Source organism: Pseudophryne corroboree, chromosome 4, assembly GCF_028390025.1.
Source record: "Pseudophryne corroboree isolate aPseCor3 chromosome 4, aPseCor3.hap2, whole genome shotgun sequence".
Classification (NCBI taxonomy): domain Eukaryota; kingdom Metazoa; phylum Chordata; class Amphibia; order Anura; family Myobatrachidae; genus Pseudophryne; species Pseudophryne corroboree.
In genome coordinates, this window is record NC_086447.1 from 142,927,989 (window position 1) to 142,950,090 (window position 22,102).

General features: G+C 43.4%; 1 protein-coding gene across 3 annotated transcripts in view; it reads right to left on the reverse strand.

The window, feature by feature from the left end:
- The window catches only part of COLEC11 (collectin subfamily member 11), a 59,020-nt gene extending 39,666 nt beyond the window's left edge, over positions 1 to 19,354 (reverse strand). For 2 of the 3 annotated variants that reach the window (XM_063919508.1, XM_063919506.1), the window contains exon 1: positions 19,160 to 19,354. The gene's annotated coding sequence lies outside the window, so the exon portion shown is untranslated. Of the gene's footprint in view, positions 1 to 1,646; positions 1,936 to 19,159 lie in introns of those variants that run through there. The other variant, XM_063919507.1, reaches the window with a different exon arrangement.
- Between the last annotated feature and the right edge of the window lie 2,748 nt (positions 19,355 to 22,102).

The window sequence follows — 22,102 nt, forward strand, 5'->3', positions numbered from 1 at the left end:
CGAGCATCCCTGGATGTGATGAATGGTGCATCCAGGCGATACTTGTCATTGCCATGAATAGCAGTGATAAGAAATTATGATTATCAGGTCAAAAACTCCAATGATTAATAAATGGGCCCCTTGGAGATGTGAGCAGCGCACCACAGACGGTGTAATAGGAGCATCTGCTCCCCGCCTCTTCCATCCCGATGCGCTGTCTCCTTATTGGTTCCATTCCACACTAGCTTCTTCCTGCCACTAAGAGTTGTTTCTTTATCTATCCCTCTGGGAATTTTAAGAGGAGAAGAGACCCATGTGCAAAAGGGGACAATGCAAGGACTCCACTCTACTAGCTGGCACTTGCTTCTCCATACATTCTACTTCTGTTACCGGCCTATCATAAACAAGGGAGGAGTAGTGTGGGAGGAGCAATCAATACAGTGTGGCTTGTGATTGGTGATTGGTGATCTGGCTAACACAAGCCTCCTTTTGTCATCATTTTCAGTTGGCAAGATAGATTGATTTGCCAGTTCTATACTATAGAGATCTGAGAAAGAAATTGCACATAGTAGCGTAGGGGCTGTACTAAAGAAGGGCCCCACACTTCTACTAGGTGTCTGTTGCCTTTCCTGCAGTGCCTCGCATTGAGGTTTGGCATTATTAGTGTGCCACAATCTCCCTGAGAGACATCCGCCTCAACATAGCCTGGTGCACGATTCTTCTGTCAGTAAAATCTTGTGGAAATACATTTATCAGTAGAGAACGATGAGGTTGATGTATCAAGCAGTGAAAACAGTGAACTGGACCAGTGGAGCTGTTGACCATATCAACCAATCAGCTGCTACCTATAATTGTATAGAATGTACTTATAAATTGTGCAAAGCTGATTGGTTTCTAATGGGGAACTTCTCTACGGGTATACTTCTCCTCCACTGTTTTCACAGCTTGATATATCAACCCACTGTCTAGGCAGGAATAAACACAGTGGCTATGTACTTAGAAATGCAAATAAAATCGCAAAGGACAGCTCTCCTGATAAGAGCTGGTGTCCTTTTGCGCAGTGACAGGGTTGCAGTGGGGGGGGGGGGTTGCTGGGAGGGATCCAGCTGGCTCACGGGGAGATGCGAAAAATAGGCTTCTATTGGGTAAAGCCACATAAAGATGGCATTACCCACCGAGTCCAAGCTCTGGAATGTATCACATTCCGGAGCTTGGTACATATTGAAATGTGGGCAAAACTCAGAAAACTGGATTTTCTTATTTTTGCCCCCATTTTTAGCTTTAGTACATCCCAACCTGTATTTATTACAATGAAACATGAAACACTTAAAGGTTTACTTAATAAAATATTGCAAGTAGAGTACATGTAGTTACCTGTAGCTACCACTCAGATATTGTCTTTCATTAGTCTGACTACATTATAGACAGCTAAAAACTGATATGCGATTGGTTGATATTAAATAAGCCAATAGGTCTTATTGCCCTACCATCTAATACCTGCCATCTTAGATGCAAAAAGATTTATTAGGATTACTCTTATCTCATTAAATGTTAGCTATTTTTAACAGATTTATCCATTTTGTAATATTAATTTACTGTACTGTACAAACTGTACTGTAATTATGCAGTAAAACAATAACTTTACTGTGACAAACCAATATCCTCACCTTCATTAATAGAATAGAGCCTCTGATATATCCAGGTCCTTCCGGTCAATCCGATCTTTCCTCCACCGCATTTAAAACCACATCAAATAAGAGCAAAAGTTGGAAAATATATTTCCACTGAGATCTTGTTACTGAGTATATATGTGCAGGTGTGTCGGTGCCGAAAAAGTGGACACAACCTGGCTATATAGTAAGTTATCCCTGTCAGTCAGACAAGGAACACAGTCTGGTTTAGCTTATATTAACATTTCATTTCTGTCAAGTCTCTGGTACGTTTGTATTCTTTCTTCTTCTGTTCCTACAGTGAGATTTGCATAGAGGTGCGGAAAAGAAATGTCTGTTTTGAAAAACCCTTCTGAGAACTGTGCCCGGAGTGACTTCCAAGCACAACACAGGGATGGAATCGAACATACTCTGAATGCTGACTGCAGAAATTGGACCAACATCAGAAAAGTAGATTTAAGCCGAGATTGCCAAAAATGTTTTTCAAATAAGGGAAAACTTACGCCATGGTGCCCAGGCAGGAAGTTTCACAAGAGTACAGATACCCATAACTGAATGGTAAATACTGTAAGTGTATACATTAATGATATCCTTCTGTGGGGCCCATATTGGCAATGCAAGGATAGCATAGGAAATGTTACCATTAATCAAAATAAGTACATATCGCTGTGTATTTATAGCATACACTATGGGGGTCATTCCGAGTTGTTCGCTCGCAAGCGGATTTTAGCAGATTTGCTCATGCTAAGCCGCCGCCTACTGGGAGTGAATCTTAGCATCTTAAAATTGCGAACGATGTATTCGCAATATTGCGATTACACGCCTCGTAGCAGTTTCTGAGTAGCTCCAGACTTACTCGGCATCTGCGATCAGTTCAGTGCTTGTCGTTCCTGGTTTGACGTCACAAACACACCCAGCGTTCGCCCAGACACTCCCCCATTTCTCCGGCCACTCCTGCGTTTTTTCCGGAAACGGTAGCGTTTTTTCCCACACGCCCATAAAACGGCCTGTTTCCGCCCAGTAACACCCATTTCCTGTCAATCACATTACGATCGCCAGAACGATGAAAAAGCCGTGAGTAAAATTCCTAACTGCATAGCAAATTTACTTGGCGCAGTCGCAGTGCGGACATTGCGCATGCGCATTAAGCGGAAAATCGCTGCGATGCGAAGATTTTTACAGAGCGACCAACTCGGAATGACCCCCCATGTGTAGTACAATATACCAGTATACTATAAAAGCAAACATGTAACCTTATAAATGCATATGCTACAGCATGCATTGTGGCTGTAGTTATTTGCTTATGAAAGTCTAAGGGGTCTATTTACTAAGCCCTGGATAGAGATAAAGTGGACGGAGATAAAGTGCCAGCCAATCAGCTCCTTGCTGTCATTTTTTCAAACCCAGCCTGTGACATGGCTGGTAGGTGCTCATTGGCTGGTAGTTTGTCCACATTATCTCCATCCAGTGCTTAGTAAATAGACCCCTTAGTGGAGAGAGATAAAGTACCAACCAATCAGCTCCTAACTGCTATATTACGGGCTGTGTTTAAAAAATGACAGTTAGAAGCTGATTGTCTGGTACTTAATATCTCTCCATGCTTTATATATCTCCCCATGTGTGTTGATATATGGGATAGACTTTCAGGAATAATATGTGATACAGCAGAATGGCGATTATCCCACCACCAATGATCAGAACATGATCTTGGGAATCAAAAATAATATTTAATGGCATATTAGCCTATAAAATATAAATTATATCATAATATTACAAAAACAATGCATAGTTTAATACATGTCCATTTAGTCACAAACTGATTATCCAAACTACTCACTGCCTCAATTAGTTTGAATAACATGTTACAATTATTCTTCCTCTAAAATAATGCACCAAAACCAATTCCATTGTTTTATGGGGAGTGAAGGTCAAGACTGCATTAGCAAATGAGGCACATCCTTGCAGTAACGCAGTCCATGAAGCAGTATGAAGATTGCTTGATGCGTACGTACAATTGTTTACTTTTTAATTTCATTTACTTTTACTTGTTATTATTATTACGTTATTTATATAGCGCACACAAATGCCGCAGCACTTCACAGAGAATATTTGGTCATTCACATCAGTCTCTGTACCAGTGGAGCTTACAAACTAAGGGGCCCGATTCAGGTTGGTTCGCAATACGCGATCCAACCGCAAAAAATGCTAAAAGGATGCGGGCACATGCGCAGGGCCCATCCTGTGCAATGCGCCCGCATTTTCTGCGCGGCCCCACATTAAATGCAATCGCCCCTGTCAATCAGGCAAAGGAATTTACGGGGCTGTGGGGGTGGGCAACAATGCTTCGTTTCTAAGGCAGAGACGGAGCGTTGCGGGGCGTGGCATAAAAAATGGGGGCGTGGCAGTGTGAACAGTGGGCGTGATGAGGGCGGCTGGTCTCTTCCTCTGTAGGGCTGGTCTCTTCCCTGTAGGGCTGGTCTCTTCCAAGTGCTGCTGGGATTTCGAAGTGTGAGTTGGAAACAGTAAAAAGGTGAGTTAGAATACAGAAAAAGGTGAGTTTTATAATACACAATCAGGAACACGGCTGCAAGGGGCTGACCTTGTGAGTGAGTGAGAGGGTCTCTTACTTGGAGTAGCAGAGGGGCTGTGATTGTGCGGGTGTGAGGGGCATTTTTTTTTTTTTTTTTTTTCTTAGCAGGAGCTGGAAGCCGAGTGAAAAGGAGGAGCAGTGAGCTGGAACAACTGCAACTGCTAAGTGGAGTATAGGTGCCGCAGGAGAGAGTACTACGGCTGCATAAAAGAGAAGGACCAAGAACCGCACAAAGATAGATAAGTATAAGCCAGCTTAATTATTGTATAAGTGATATTGCTTGTCTTCAATTTTTTATTTTTGCTGCTTTTTCTTTGAGTGAAACAGGGAGTTAGACCTTGCAAACAATATGGGAGGGGCTGTGATTGAGGACCTCACTCAGTGCATGTCATGCAAGATGTATGCACACCTGGAGCTACCGGCCCAGTGTGAATACATCTGCACGAGGTGTGTGCGAACGGTTGCCCTGGAAGCCCAGGTAACTGATCTAGAGCAAACCGTTACGCGACTGAGGGAGATTCACAATCTCGAGCTTAGTTTAGACAGAACGGTGGAGGAGTTGCGGGAGGGGTCACTGGTAGAAGAGGATGATGATCAGGTAGCCAGTTGGGTCACAGTTAGAAGGAAGAAAAAGAGGGGGAGGCACGACATCTCCGAACTATCAAACCCAAACAAATTTGCCCGATTGGACGAGGAATCGGAGGATGATAGTGAAGAAATGACGGTGCCGGAGGAGACTGCTCCCTCTAGCATCCAGAGGTGCGGTCCCTCTGGCACGGTTGGGATAAAAGATAGAGAGGTACCTAGTCAAATGGTGGTGGTAGGGGATTCTATCATCAGGAAGGCAGATAGGGCAATCTGCTACCGGGACCGTGATCGCCGTACAGTCTGTTGTCTCCCGGGTGCTCGGGTACGGCACATCGCGGACCGGGTAGATAGATTGTTGGGAGGGGCTGGCAAAGACCCGGCGGTCTTGGTGCACGTTGGCACCAATGACAAAGTTAGCGGAAGGTGGGATGTCCTTAAGAAAGACTATAGGGACTTAGGAAAGAAACTGAAGGCAAGGACATCTAAGGTAATATTCTCGGAATTATTACCCGTGCCACGCGCTAGTCCAGGGAGGCAGAGGGAGATTAGGGAGGTAAATGTGTGGCTTAGGGATTGGTGCAGGAAAGAGGGGTTTGTGTTCCTGGAACACTGGGCGGACTTCTCAGTCAGGCGCCATCTCTTTTGTCGTGACGGATTGCACCTGACTGAGGAGGGGGCAACGGTGCTGGGGGGAAGGATGGTTAGAAGGTTGGAGGAGATTTTAAACTAGGAGCCTGGGGGGAGGGTTTAGCTAGAAACTACGGGTCATGTAGTGAGAATAGTGGGGATGGCGGTAGTAAACAAAATGGGGGAGAAGTTGGGGGGAGGGTAAGAGCAGGCAGTAAGGTTACTAACATGGGTACTAAAAGGGATTTTACCAAAGCACTAACCAATGACGATAACAGGTCATCCTTGCCACATAAGGTGAAAGATGTCCCTAACGCAAGGGAAAATACTTATCTTAGTTGTATGTATGTAAACGCCAGAAGCATTACTGGTAAAAAGGGTGAACTAGAAATACTTGCAGCAAGCAAACAGTATGATATTATAGGCATTACTGAAACTTGGTGGGATGAATCTCATGATTGGACAGTCAATCTAGAGGGCTATACACTGTTTAGGAGAGACAGACTAAATAAAAAGGGTGGAGGGGTGTGTCTGTACGTAAAGCCGTTTTTAAAACCTAATATATGGGAAGATATTCAGGAGGGGACTGTAGACACTGTTGAGACATTATGGGTAGAAATTGCATGCGGGGAAAAAGGAACAAAAAAAGTTAGTATTGGGTGTATGCTATAGGCCGCCTGGTATCAACACATCTGATGATGAATTGTTACTAAAGCAAATTGAAAAAGCAGCAGGAGTAGGAGACATAGTAGTGATGGGCGATTTTAACTATCCAGATATAAACTGGAAAAACGATTCATGTGATACTGCTAGGGGCAGTATGTTTTTAAACACACTAAATGATAACTACCTAGTCCAACTAATCGAGGAACCAACTAGGTACAATGCAATCTTAGACCTGGTATTAACAAACAATCAGGATTTGGTATCGGGTATTATAGTAGGGGAACCCATAGGAAACAGCGACCACAATATGGTCATATTCAATATCAGTTTCTACAAACAGCCTTATACTGGTTCAACTAGGACTTTAAACTTTAGCAAAGCAAATTTTGAAAAGATGAGGGTATTTTTCAGGGATATTGAATGGGAAGGTTTGTTTTTAGGAAAAAATACTACGGAGAAATGGGAGGTACTAAAATTCCTGCTAGCTAAAAATACACTCAAATATATTCCTATGAGTAGCAAAAAAGGGAATAAAAATCATAAACCGATGTGGCTTAACAAAAAGATTAAGGAACTTATGGGCAAGAAAAGGCGAGCATTTAAAAAATACAAATCTGACGGGGAAGCAGAGTCATTTCAGCACTATAAGGAATGTAACAAAAATTGCAAAAAGGAAATAAGAGCAGCTAAAGTAGAAACTGAAAAACTAGTAGCAAAGGAAAGCAAAGCGAATCCCAAAAAATTCTTTAAATACATTAATAGCAAGAGATTAAAAAAGGAGAGTATAGGCCCTTTGAAAGACAAGTTGGGAGTCTTAAGCAAAAATGATAATGACATAGCGGACACACTAAATGAGTATTTTTCAACAGTATTCACTAGAGAGGACCCAATTCAGGGACTGACACACAATCTCAATAATGACAATATCACACTGATAGGTACTTATTTAAGCGAGGAAGTAGTCTGTGACCGATTAAAACATTTAAAGATTAATAAATCACCAGGGCCCGATGGTATTCATCCAAGGGTTCTAATGGAGCTTCACTCTGAACTGGCAAAACCGCTATCTTTGATCTTTGAGGATTCAGTTATATCAGGTATGGTTCCCAAAGACTGGCGTATAGCGGAAGTAGTGCCTATATTCAAAAAGGGAAGTAAAGCTGAACCAGGTAATTATAGACCAGTTAGTCTTACATCTATAGTGGGGAAAGTATTGGAAGGTATTCTAAGAGATAGTATTCAGAAGTTCCTTGAAACCAATAAGGTCATTAAAAGGAATCAACATGGGTTTATGAAGGACAGATCCTGTCAAACCAACTTACTTGGCTTTTATGAAACAGTAAGCGCAAACCTAGATCAGGGTAAAGACGTGGATGTAATCTTTTTAGACTTTGCCAAAGCGTTCGATACTGTACCACACATGAGACTTATATACAAGCTACAAGAATCAGGGCTAGGAAGCACAATATGCACTTGGGTCAAAAACTGGTTAGATAATAGGAAGCAGCGCGTTGTGGTTAATGGATCTTTTTCAACTTGGACTGAAGTGCTAAGTGGTGTGCCGCAAGGCTCAGTATTAGGACCGATATTGTTCAATATTTTCATTAACGACCTAACAGAAGGTCTAGAGAGCATGGTGTCAATTTTTGCAGATGATACCAAATTGTGTAAGGCTATAAATACAGAGGAGGATGCCGAGTCTCTTCAGAACGACTTAGTTAAATTAGAAGCATGGGCAGCCAAATGGAGAATGGGCTTCAACACAGACAAGTGTAAGGTAATGCACTGTGGTAACAAGAACAAAAATTACACCTACCTAACTAAATGGGGTAAAATTAGGGGATTCTGTACTGGAAAAGGACTTAGGTGTCCTCATAGATAGCAAGCTAAGCAGTAGTACCCAAAGTAGGACTGCAGCAAAGAAGGCTAATAAGATATTAGCATGCATAAAAACGGGGTATTGATGCTAGGGACGAGAGTATTATACTCCCGTTATATAAATCACTAGTGAGGCCACACCTTGAATACTGTGTACAGTTCTGGGCACCGTACTGCAAAAAGGATATCCTGGAGCTTGAAAAGGTACAGAGGAGGGCGACCAAACTAATTAAGGGCATGGAGACGATGGAATACAAGGAAAGGCTTGAAAGACTAGGCATGTTTACATTGGAAAAGCGAAGACTAAGAGGGGATATGATCAACATCTACAAATATATAAGGGGACAATACACAGAGCTTGCGCGGGACCTGTTTTTGGTTAGATCAACACAGAGGACTCGTGGACACTCGCTCAGGTTAGAGGAGAGGAGATTCCGCACAATACGGCGTAAAGGCTTTTTCACGATAAGGACAATACGTGTTTGGAATTCCCTGCCCGAGGGAGTTGTAATGGCGGAATCTGTCAACACCTTTAAGAATGGGTTAGATAAATTCCTATTGGATAAGGATATCCAGGGGTATGGTGCATAGTCATGCATTATAGTTACTATAAATAGGGATAAAATGCAATGGCTGACAGCAGCATCAGTCAGAAATTTTAGTCAAATCATCATGCATAGGACACCACAAATAGGTTGAACTCGATGGACAATTGTTATTTTTCAACCTCAAATACTATGTTACTATGTTACATGCAGCCGCTGCGATCACTAAAATGCAACCAAGCTGCACCAGCAGGAGGCTACCTCAATTTTAGCGATCATGCTGAAATTGCGGTTGCACCGCAATTTCAGCGTGGCTGGGGGGGGGGGGGGCTGTTAGCATGCCAGGCAGCATTGCCCTGCGATGGACGCCCCCCAGCATGCCATCCCAAGGATTGCAAATTCTGCTACTTAGCAGAATTTGCAATCCTTACTGAACAGGTCCTAGGTTCTCTTAAACATGTACACATACACAATAGGGTTAATAGTTTAATTGGGAGCCAATTAACCTACCAGAATATTTTTTAATTGTGGGAGGAAACCGGAGTACCCAAAGGAATCCCACGCAAGCAAGTGGAGAATATACAAACTCCACATAGTTAAGGCCATGGTGGGAATTAAACCCACAACCTCAGAGCTGTGAGGCAGTAATGCTACTACACCATCAGTGCTGCCTGCATGGTGTAATGGTTTTATTTGCTTGCTATTTGCTATTTACCAGTCACTTGTTTTTTTCAGCATAAATAATAGAAGATTGTATACTTGGCAGAGGGGGGTGAGCGTATGAAGTGCATGTAAGAAATTTATTGTAAACATAGGTTGACCATCAACCATCAATGGTTAACCACAAATGGTAGGTAGTTTTCCCAGTATGCCGGCTGTTGGGATTCCGGCACTCAGTATACCAGCGCCGGAATCCAGACACCCGACATACCGACATCTATTCTCCCTCTTGGGGGACCACGACCCCCCTGGACGGAGGATAAATAGCATGGCACGCTCATTTGAACTCGCCCAGCTGCTGGCATTTCGGTGGTCGGGATCCCGGCGCCGGTATGCTAGGCGCCGGGATCCTGACCACCAGCATAGCATACTACACCCGTTCTTTGTCCTTGATGGCACAATGCCCCGATTATTGTAATTTCCTTTTCATCAGGATACAGGGCCTAGTTCCACACACCAATGAAGCCCCACCCCTTCTCAGATTGGCCCGCTTCCTGGTGAGTGCAGGAATGACCATCGGTGGGTGAAATCATTCATACCATCGAAGTTAACCACCAATAGTACCATCGATGGTGGCCACCAGTGGTTAACCCACCAATGGCCATCCCTGACCTAGTGAGACATTATTAAGTAGAACATATTCAGAGGTGGTAATAGAATTATACATTGTATTAATTACACATTTACAGTTCACCTAACTGTTCCATCTTATATTTTTCCATCATTACATAACATACTCACTGGATTTTCAACCAATTCTGGCAGCATGTTGCTGTAACTTACAGTATCAAGCCCCTGGACTACACCAACGTTCTCTACCTGGCTCCCTCATGTCTTAAATTCTGACCTCCTTCTCTCACAGAGAAGACCCTTTTGGGCTAGACAGTGCACACTGCCACAGTTAGTCCTAATCACAGTCTAATAACAGTACAAAATTGTGAAGCCTGCATTCATCTACTGAGCAAACTAGCCTCAAATAGGAAAGACCAAAAAGCCATTTTTACTACTTCTCAATTAATTTTGGAACTGTTTGTATATGCTCTATAACCAGGGCTGGCTCTACCATTAGGCAGCTTTAGGCAGAAGCCTAGGTCACCAGGATCTTGGGGGCACCACTGAGTCTGTCCATCACGATTATGAATGTCTTTTAGAGACATCCTTGTTATAATCAATACGGGTGGCTGTGGAATTTTTAAGATGCCACCTCCACACTATTACCCAAGGGGCTGTGAAGTGGGTATTGGTGGTTGGGGTAGTGGGCTGAGGATTTGCCTAGGGTGCCAAGAATCCTTACACTAGCCCTGTCTATAACATCCTCTATTGGCCTTTCTCACTTGACCAATTTATACTCCTTCTCATAATGGCTATTGCCATTCTATTGCTCATTCTCTGATTTCTGTAACTCCTTTCCCTGTCACTGACCAACGTCTAATCACATGCAAATTGTCATCCATAACCTTAACCTCATTGCACACTACCAAGCTTTAACACTACAAGCGTGATTGATACAGTCCCGATGATCTCTAACCTCACATAATCCTTGCCAATCATCTTGTACATCTCTATAGCCAGTTCTCAGGAAAAAAAATGAACTTTTCAAAAACTGAATTATTCATGGTCACAGGTCAACCCATTGTGGGAGTCCTATCATTGGCAATTTTCTTCAGAAGCTATAATCGCCAAAAATAATCGATAATTCATTACAGAATCTCTTTAATCTATAAGCATTGATTTATTTTAAAATCAGGCAATTCTGCTTTGGTCAGCAAAATCAATGTTTTTCCAATCATTTGAATAAGCAATGCATTTCAGTGGAAGCAGAGAGCCTTTTGACATGCCTTGCAATATAATATAAACTAATGGGCCCTACACATATGGCGATGTGCCGCCGAGGTGCCCGACGGCCGATACGGCCGACGGGCGACCCGGCGGCGGGGGGGCAGTGACGGGGGGAGTGAAGTTTCTTCACTCCCCCCGTCACCCGGCTCCATAGACGTGCAGGCAAATATGGACGAGATCGTCCATATTGGCCTGCATGCACAGCCGACGGGGGACCAGCGATGAACGAGCGCGGGGCCGCGCATCGTTCATCGCTGGAGCCTCCACACTGAAAGATATGAACGAGTTCTCGTTCATTTATGAACGAGATCGTTCATATCTTTCAAAAAATCGGCCAGTGTGTAGGGCCTATAAGGCAATGAGATAAAGTGCTTACATACTGGCTACATGTGAATAAAACAATGTCTGGAAATCACAAAATACCATTGTGGGACTGTTCCAGTCTGCCTGGGTTGGCCTGGTGTGCTGGTGCTTGTAGTTGTTATTATTATTATTATTATTATCCTTTATTTATATGGCGCCACAAGGGTTCCCCAGCACCCAATTACAGAGTACATAAACAAATAATCAAACATGAAAACAGCAACTTACAGTTGACGACGATATAGGACAAGTACAGGGTAAATAAACATAGTTACATCAGCAGATGACACTGGAATAAGTATCAGGTGGCAGAAGACTGCTGGATTTGGTGCAGTTGAAGATTATTAAAGTAAGAAAAAGGATAAGCACATGAGGGAAGAGGGCCCTGCTCGTGAGAGCTTACATTCTAAAGGGGAGGGGTAGACAGACAGGGGTGACACAGACGGGGTACATAGAGAGCGTGGAACAGAGGGTTAGGATGAGATTTGGCTGGGTTTGGTGAAGAAATGGGTCTTGAGAGCCCGTCTGAAGTTTTGTACAGAGGTGGAGAGTCTGAGGGGGAGAGGTAGGGAATTCCAGAGAAGTGGTGCAGCACATGAAAAATCTTGGAGGTAGGAGTGGGAGGAAGTAATCCGTAGTCAGGACAGTCGGCGTGCATTAGCAGAGCGAAGAGGACGGGTGGGAGTGTAAAGGGAGATAAGGTCAGAGATGTAGATGGGAGAGGAGTGGGTGAGGGCTTTGTAAGAGAGTGTGAGAAGCTTGAAATGGATTCTGAAAGGGAAGGGGAGCCAGTGAAGGTCTAGTTCCATAGTAATATTACTTGCATTGCTAATCATTTTCCCATTCATTTCCAATGACCAATTTGGATGGTTCTCTGTACCCATTGTTCATTGGAATGAATGGATAATATCTATCTATGGGCCAAATGTAACAGGGAGCAAATGACAAGTGATTGATTATGTAGCAAGATTAAAGCAACATTTGGAATTACAGTGATGATATTCTTAGATTTAAAAAAAATGCTCTAACAGATTCCACCACCCCCTTCTATACATCAAATCAAAGATTCCTGTGCTGTGATTGTGTAATAAACAGCTATTGTTTTAGAGAGATTTACATAATGATTTACGATTAACCCCTTGAGATGCATATGTCTGAATATACGCACACACACTTTTTAATGTGCTTCTATTCCTACATACTGAGCGCATATAAATAGGTACAATGCCTTGCATTCTATCCACAATCCAAACAGTATACCTTGATGGTCTCTAAAACGGTATGTGACTGGGGAAACTAAGGTTTATATACAGTATTGTATTTCTTCTTGGTGATTAATTCATTTGGTCTGTAAAATATGTGTTATTTAGGCCTTGCTCTATCTCAACGTTATATTAGATCTTTAGATAAATTATAAAAATAGCATTTTTCAACTCCCTTTTTTCCAATAATATCCAATCTAAGCAACGAAAATGGAAGAATGTAATTGCTGTTCAAATGAAGATTTTTTTAATAAAGTTTCAGAGTACAGCACCTGTCTAATTGCAGCTACAGCACATACTCTGGCTCTGACCTTCTAGAATGTAAAAAAAATACCACATATCCCCTGGTCTACAAAAGGACTGTATATTAACATTTATATCTTGGCTCTCCGTCCAAGTCTGGTCAGCCAATCCAGAGCCAGGATTTTTCATCACATGAGTGCCACTAACCAATCAGGTTACATCAGTCACTAGGCAGAGTATTTATTATTATTAGCCTCTATTTATATGGCGCCACAAGGGTTCTGCAGCGCCCAATTACAGAGTACATAAACAAATAATCAAAACAGGAAAACAGCAACTTACAGTTGATGACAATATAGGACAAGTACAGGGTAAATAAACATAGCTACATCAGCAGACGACACTGTAATAAGTATCAGGTGGCAGAAGACTGCTGGAGTTGATGCAGTTGAAGATTATTAAAGTAAGAGAAAGGATAAGCACATGAGGGAAGAGGGCCCTACTCGTGAGAGCTTACATTCTAAAGGTGAGGGGTAGACAGACAGCGGTGACACAGACGGGGTACATAGAGAGCGTGGAACAGAGGGTTAAGATGAGATTTGGCTGGGTTTGATGAAGAAGTGGGTCTTGAGAGCCCGTTTGAAGTTTTGTAGAGAGGTGGAGAGTCTGAGGGGGAGAGGTAGGGAATTCCAGAGAATTGGAGCAGCACGTAAAAAATCTTGGAGGTAGGAGTGGGAGGAAGTAATCCGTAGGCAGGAGAGTCGGCGTGCATTAGCAGAGCGAAGAGGACGGGTGGGAGTGTAAGGGGAGATAAGGTCAGAGATGTAACTGGGAGAGGAGTGGGTGAGGGCTTTGTAAGTGAGTGTGAGAAGTTTGAAATGGATTCTGAAAGGGAAGGGGAGCCAGTGAAGGTCTTGTAAGAGAGGAGAGGCGGACGTAGTGCGTTTGGTGAGGAAAATGAGCCGGGCAGCAGCACTGAGGATAGATTGGAGTGGAGAGAGGTATTTGTCAGGAATGCCAGTCAGGAGAAGATTACAGTAGTCCAGTCTGGAGATGACCAGTGAGTGGATAAGGGTCTTAGTAGCATCCTGTGTCAGAAAGGGTCTGATCCTGGAAACATTTATTAGATGAAAAAACTTTCCTGGTCTTTGCAGCATTGCTAGTGAAGGTTCCTAGTGATTTAGCTACTCTGCTAGTCTATTTCCTTCAGTTCCTGCACTTACTGCTAGTACAGATGAATCTCCTGCTGCTGCTTATCTAGACTGCTGCATACCTTGAAGCTACCTGTGGGTTCTCTGCAGGAGGGACCATCCTGCCTTGCGGCAGTTCTTGATGAACAGTAGAGTTCTCATTAGACTCAGAGCACCTTCAGTAGCCTACAGATGTGTCCTCACACCTTTTGCTCAAATGAGCAGCATAGCGTGATGTTTCCATGATGTGTACACATCGCCAGACTTGATTTTGTCTGTTATGAATCGCTGGTGCGTGCATACCCGTGAACGTGACCGCAAAAGCTACCATATAATGGGTAGCGGTAGCTTATGAACCTGCTACTTGAGCCATACATACCTGCTAAGTCCCCCTCCAAGTCTGAGGCAGCAGGAACGTCCTCTTCCCACCCACTTCCTGTGTCTGTTTAGCAGTTGTGTGTATTTATCCGCGGGTGGGTGGGTGGGTGCGTACAGTCAGGATCCCAACAATCAGATGACTGACAGCAGAATCCTGATGACCAAAATCCAGATGGATGTCGGTAAGTATTATAACTTAACCTCCCCCATCCCCGCAGCCTAACCCTGCCCCTAATGCCTAACTAATCCCTATACTTACCTCCAGGATCCGTCAGGATTCTGAGCGATTGATGGTTACCTTGCTATGGCTACATGCCATCACCAGGCAAGATGTGATGGCGGCATCGTCACCATCAGTGGCGTCACAAGGTGGGTGCGGGGGTTGCGGCCCGCCGAGGGGTGACACTAAAGTGCCTACTCCTGTTCAGTGACAGGAGCCGGGTGCTGCATTGTAACATTACGTGCAGCAACCCGGCTTCCGTCACCATGTAGGAGCAGGCAACACAGACACGCTAGTCTCCGGGGACAGTCCGCAACTCCCAGACCCCGGGAGTGACGTAAACGCAGGTCGGGTTGCTTAGCCATGCCCCCTCCTGTGATGCCACGCCCCTCCTGAGAGTCACCCACTTAGTCACCTCCCTCTGTTAAGCCATGCCCCCTTCATGCCAGCAGCCGCACCGGGTGTATCAGAGGTGAGTGATGCCTCTGGCCACCACTATTTGATGCCAGTTTTGTGATGACTAGCCCTACCTTCCACTTCCATGTGTGAGACATTATGGTTTATATTCCATATGCTTACGCACTGCAAGCCAGCATGGTGGAAAGCATGGGGTCACGGTGAGTTACTGTCGGATGTAACCATTTTTTTTTCACACTCATAATCTTCAGACCAAGTCCTGGAGCATGTACATGATATGGGGTCGATCCACTGGCGTATCTATAATGGGTGCAGTGTGTGTGGTGCACACGGGCCCCTGGGTCCAGAGGGGGCCCACACCGCACCATTTCTTCTATACTTACCTTTCCGGCGTCCGTCAGCGACTGTGTGTGGGCCCCCTCCTCTCCCGTAGCCGTCACCGCCGCTGCTAGCACACTGGGGGTCATTCCGAGTTGATTGCTCGCTAGCAGTTTTTAGCAGTCGTGCAAACACTAGGCCCCCACCCTCTGGGAGTGTATGTTAGCTTAGCAGAAGTGCGAACGAAAGGATCACAGAGCGGCTACATAAAAAATTGTGCAGTTTTAGAGTAGGTCCAGACCTACTCAGCGCTTGCGATCACTTCAGACCATTCAGTTCCGGATTTGACGTCACAAACACGCCCTGCGTTCAGCCAGCCATGCCTGCGTTTTTCTTGGCACGCCTGCGTTTTTTCAAGCACTCCCTGAAAACGGTTAGTTGACACCCAGAAATGCCCACTTCATGTCAATCACTCTGTGGCGGCCATTGCGACTGAAAAGCTTCGCTAGACCTTGTGTAAAAATACATCGGCCGTTGTGAAAGTACGTCGCGCATGCGCACTGCGCCACAGTGCCATTTTTTACTTAATCACAGCGCAGCAAACATTTTCAGCTAGCGATCAACTCGGAATGACCCCCACTGAGCGCTAGAGACTCTGGCACTGTGCCAGAGCCTCAGCGCTGAGAGCGCTAGCAGCGGCGGTGACGGCTACAGGAGAGGAGGGGGCCCACACACAGATTCTGCACACAGGTCCCCTCCTCTCTAGAAATGCCAATGGGTCAATCCAATCAGGTGCGAGTTGGGTCCTGCAAGCCGTTCTCATGGGGAAGTCGTTTGCAATCCAATTCCAAACTTGCATTGATTTTGTCTAGATGAAATTTGCATTATTTTGTGTGCACAGGGCCAGCTCTATCATTAAGCAGCTTGAGGCAGCTGCCTAGGGCGCCAGGATCTGGGGGGCACCACTGAGTCTGCTAATCACAATATAAAGGATGTCTCTGAAAGGAACATTCTTGTTGTACTTAATGCAAGTGGTGGCTGTTGAACTTATAAGTCACACTTTCATCTGAAGGGCTGGGAAGTGGGTATTGGTGGGGGCAGCAGGCTGAAGTTTTGCCTAGGGTGCCGAGAAACCAGGGCCATCATTAGGTGTGTGCAGAGGGGGCATCGCACATTGCGCTGCAGGCTAGGGGACGCTGTTGGAGGCACTTGTGAATTATCTGTTTTAATTACTTTCACTTGCAGCTTCCCCCATTTTTGAAGACCAGCATCTCCTGACCCCTTCTGTCACTAATACCTATACAACTTTCAAAAATGTCAGGACACAGTGCAGAACATCTGGTGCACCCCTCCTAATGTGTAAACAAACACTTCAAGGGGATTAAATGGCATCATTTTGCCAATAACGACATGCAGTTTTCAGGTGAATTTATCTTAAATGTTCAATAATGGGTTATAATTTATGATGTGGGACAGGTACTGTATACGGAGGTGTTGTATTGATGGAAGAGGTTTTTTTGAACTTGTATTAAAAAACTGAAAGATTACTATACAAACATTGTTCTGTACCCCAAAATGCTGGAAAGACTTGATGCAAATGTCTTCCAATGGACACCTTATAAAAACCTCCATCACTGTGAATTGCCATTTCTAATTGGATCTCGCATTTCTCAGGTGCGCACATTCGTGCAATGTATCAGAGTTTCACGAAACAAACTTACTTTTACAAAGTTGCACCTAATTGGATTAACCCCTATATGAATTATTTGCTCACAAGTGACATCATGGCATTTATAATGTCACAAGAGTAATGATATTTTAATAAATGAAGTTTTTAATTTTTTTTATTACCTAAACTGCTGTGGTGACACAGGCAAATAAAATCTCACAATATGGTAAATAACGTCACCCACATAAAGCCATAAGTCAGTGTTACAGAAGACTCTGGTCGAAACATTTTTGCTTTATTTACAAAACACCTCCAACTGAAACATCATTATAACATTGTTATAATAATATAGGATGTGTAATTATTAGAAATGCAAAGAGTAATCTTAGAGGGGCTGTTATCTCTTGTGGATCTCCAGCTGGACCTGCCGGTCTAGAGGACACAGCTGCTACTTCTAACCCAAAGAGCTATTTGGATTCATCTAAACAGTAGGTCATTTTATCGGGTCTGGGACTCAGGGTCGACACCACTTAGGTCGACACCACTTGGTCGACACTGCAAATAGGTTGACACGGACAAAAGGTCAACATGAACAAGGTCGACAGGAAAAAAGGTCGACATGAGTTTTTTATGTGTTTTTGGTGTCGTTTCCTTCGTAATGTGACCAGGAACCCCAATTAGTGCACCGTGTCGCCTCACATGGCTCGCTACACTCGCCATGCTTCGGGCAAGGTGCCTTGCAGCGCTTGGCACAGGTTACTATTCCCAGTCGTAGTCCACGTGGATCGTAAAGTATGAAAAAGTAAAAAAAAAAAAAAAATTCAAAAAACTCATGTCGATCTTTTTTTCTGTCGACCTCTTGGCCGTGTCGACCTATTTGCAACGCCACTCTAAGGTGCATCGACCAACTGACGTCGACCTAATTGGTGTCGACCTGGGGTCCGCATACCATTTTATCAAGGATCCGTTTATGCATTTATTTATTTATTTATTTATTTATTTATGCAACTGTTGTTTTTATTATTATTATTATTATTATTATTATTATTATTATTACTATTATTATTATTATTATTATTATTATTATATTTAGTCAATTGTTTCCATGTTTGCATATCAGAAACAACATTTTTTCGTTTATACTATAAACTGATTAGCAAAATACAGAATGCCGGGGAAATTATATTTCTTTTATTCAAATGTAAAAACTTTCTTTGTATTCAAAATCATATTTCTGAAATCATTCAACATTACCAATCGTTCTTATATATTAAGGAATAGAGGATGATTGTTTGATTGTCCAACATGAGCCACCATAAAATGTTTGCACAGAAATTCCATGTACAAAAATAGTGTCAGGAAATTAAATGAATGAGCAAAATACCCAACAATTCGACAAAAAACTGCACTGACAGGAATAAGGAACGTGAGAAGTTTCGTGTCACGGTTACTACTTACCTTTTGTAAATGTCCATTGGGATCTCAATGATCAGATCTGCCCTTTTTACTGAACCAGCCCCTTAAAGCACCAGGGCGCACCTTGCTTTCTGAGTTATCTGTACTGAGCCCCATCATTTATTGTTGTGCATATTACATTCCCGAATGACCCCCGCAGTGCTATGTAAAACCTGGAATTGCCACTACTGGCAGATGTGATCAAGTTATTGTGTACTGGGGGCAAGAGACATCACAGTGTAGTACAATGACGGAATCTCGATGCAAAATTAAGGTTCCACCATTTTTCTTTATGAAGAAGCCAAAATAAAAAAATATTTATTTTGATAATACAATATCAGTATAACCCGTGGCAATATTCAATGGCTTTGAGGCAATGCTGCTCTTTCCCTGGGCAATAAAATATGCCTTGTTGGTGGCTACAAAACAGACAACTCCCTAATAATTGCAATGCAATATAATAGTCCTTCAGTCCTCACCCACAGATCACAGAGAAAGACAATAAGAAGATATTGAAACGTTTACTGCAGCTACTTTCTTACCTTGTATGTCCTGCGAGGATTGGGGCTGGAACTGTCCTCTGGCTTGCACCACATATGAACCTCAAATGATGCTGTTTACAAAAGTCTGACAGATCTTAATTGAAAAAGATACCTTCAGCTCTTAAACACAAGGAGTCACAAGTGTTATCTGTACACAATTTCCTGTTTGAAAATGTTCAGCTGCTCTTCTGGATAATTAGGATAGAAGTGTGGGAAACTGGAAGATGCTCTGTGATGTAGCTACTCTAACTCTAGGGGTTTATTTTTTTCGTTAGCCTATTGTGTATATGGCAGCACCAGTTGTCATAGGTCGGAGAGAAAATCAGGGGTTACTGTAATGAATGATCATCAAGCACAAGTTATATACCGGAGTCTAGAGGCGGAATCTAATGAAGTAAGAGTTCGTCAGGCGTGCAGGATGCGAGCCGAACTCTGACATTCTTTAAAGGTGCAATTATGTACAAGCAGGGCCGGATTAAGGCTGGTGGGGGCCCAGGGCAACGGAGGCTGTGAGGCCCCCACTACCAAAATTGCTTGCAATCCTCCCCCCACCCCCGAGAGACATACATAGTTCCTGTCCCACGAGGCTGACTGTGCATGGAGGAGCTCCTCAGCGGCTGCTGTTACTGAACAGCTGAGCCGCCGGAGGGAGCTTCCTCCAATTCAAAACGGAGTGTGTGGGGGCCTCGTGATTGCCACCCCTGTCTTAATCTGGCTCTGTTTACAAGGCATGGTTTAGAATTGTAAATGATTGCCCTTTAAAAAACTTCAAAGTTCTCCTGACCACCGGTCACACATAACCAACCCCCCAAAAAGTAAGCAATTGGGCAAAACCATGTGCACTGCAGGTGGGGCAGATGTAACATATGCAAAGAGTTAGATTTGGGTGGGTTATATGTTTCTGTGCAGGGTAAATACTGGCTGCTTTATTTTAACACTGTAATTTAGATTTCAGTTTGAACACACCACACCCAAATCTAACTCTCTCTGCATATGTTACATCTGTCCCACCTGCAGTGCAACATGGTTTTGCCCGTAGAGTGTTTTTTTTGTTTGCTAACAACTCTGAATTAGTGCAATAAATTAAATTCTAAAACCCAAAAATGATTCCTTATTACCCATTCCTCCACAAATTTATATAAACTTTATAGCTATTTACATATAACGTCAGAGCCGGCCCTAACCAATATGATGCCCTAGGCAAGATTTTGGCTGGTGCCCCCTAGCAGCACCACTAGTTCTGCCTCTTACACTGCACCCCTTTCCAGCACCATCACCCCTCACCCACAACAGTTTGGTGTTCCTAAACCCTATATTTTAAATAGGAACAGTGCGCACATTCGGTGCACAGTCCAAAAAGGGCCGTGTTCTTGCTGGGAAGGCGCATGGCCACACAATAGTACCCCCAGTTCAAATTACGCCACATAGTGCAACTTTATTTAAATTTTCTCATGCGATAGTGTCCCTAATTCATGTTACATCACACAGTAGTACCACTTTACCTTATAAACGTTACTCCTCACAGTAGTGCCCCTTATTCACATATCACCACACTGAATTGCTCCTTATTCACATTACACCACACAATATTGCTCTTTATTCACATTAGACCACACAGTAGTGCCCTTTCTATACGTTACACCACACAGTAGATCACCTTATACACATAATGCCACACATTAGTACTGCATTTATACACATAATACCGCACAGTAATGCCCCTTACACACATGACACACATTATTAATGTCCTTCAAAAACATAATGCACCTTACACATTATGCCAACCTTTATTAATGCCCTTATACACTTAATGACACACATAATGTTCCTTACACATATGCCGCACATTAGTGCACTTATACACATAATGACACACATAATGCCCCTTACACATATGCCAAACACTACTGCAAAACCAACCCACCCACACACAGCACTCACATGGCCGCTAACACTGTGACCTTTGCCTCTGCTTAGATACAGATATGTCCTCATACATCTTGCCTCAATATGTCATGCAGCAGGAGATGCCTGGCGTGAGTCAGCTGGCAGCTCTGCTAACGTCAGCCACCTTTTTGCATTACTATGTGGCTGGGATGCACAAGCAGCTTCTGCTGATTAAAATGATATGCAACATGTCTATATTCTGTGTGTAACTGTGACTGTATCTGCATATGAAATGCTAAGTTACAGTGATTTCCAGGAATACACTTTAATGTAGCATTTCATATGCAGATACAGCCGCAGTCACACATAGAATATAGACATGTCACATATCATTTTAATCAGCAGAAGCTGCTTGTGCCCCTAGGTATATTAAAAGCCCTAGGCATTTGCCTAGTTTGCCTATGCCTAGGACCGGCTCTGTATACCTTGATAAAGCTAAATATTTATCTTATATAATACCCTTTATGAGGTCTAAGAACACTGTACGCTATCTACGTATGAAGTACCGTAAGGGTACGCACGTTGCGTAACAATCGCTTAGCCGTAGTCGAGACGCTCAAGCGTTACGTTCGCTCACGGCCAAGAGATCACAGGCAGGCACGCTATTGGCTGCTGACTAACTTAATGATTCGCTATAGCGTAGCGGACGTTCGGGACCACGAGGAGATCACCAGCGGCGCTGACGCTCACAATGTTAAACCTTTAAATCTAAACCATAAACAATGTAATATGCTGTAAAACCTTAGTGTATAGATAGAGTGTAAATGCAACACAGTGTAACCTTATTAACTCAAAAGCTGTATGAGCGTCACCGACGCTCTGAGAATACTTAACACTATAAGAAATACACAGATACCTGGGCTTAGGGTCCAACGCCTAATATATATATATTATGAATGATATACTTGCAAAAGAATTAATACAAATACAAATCATACACTACAATATAACATAGACTACCTAACCAGATAACTACACAGGAAATATAATACA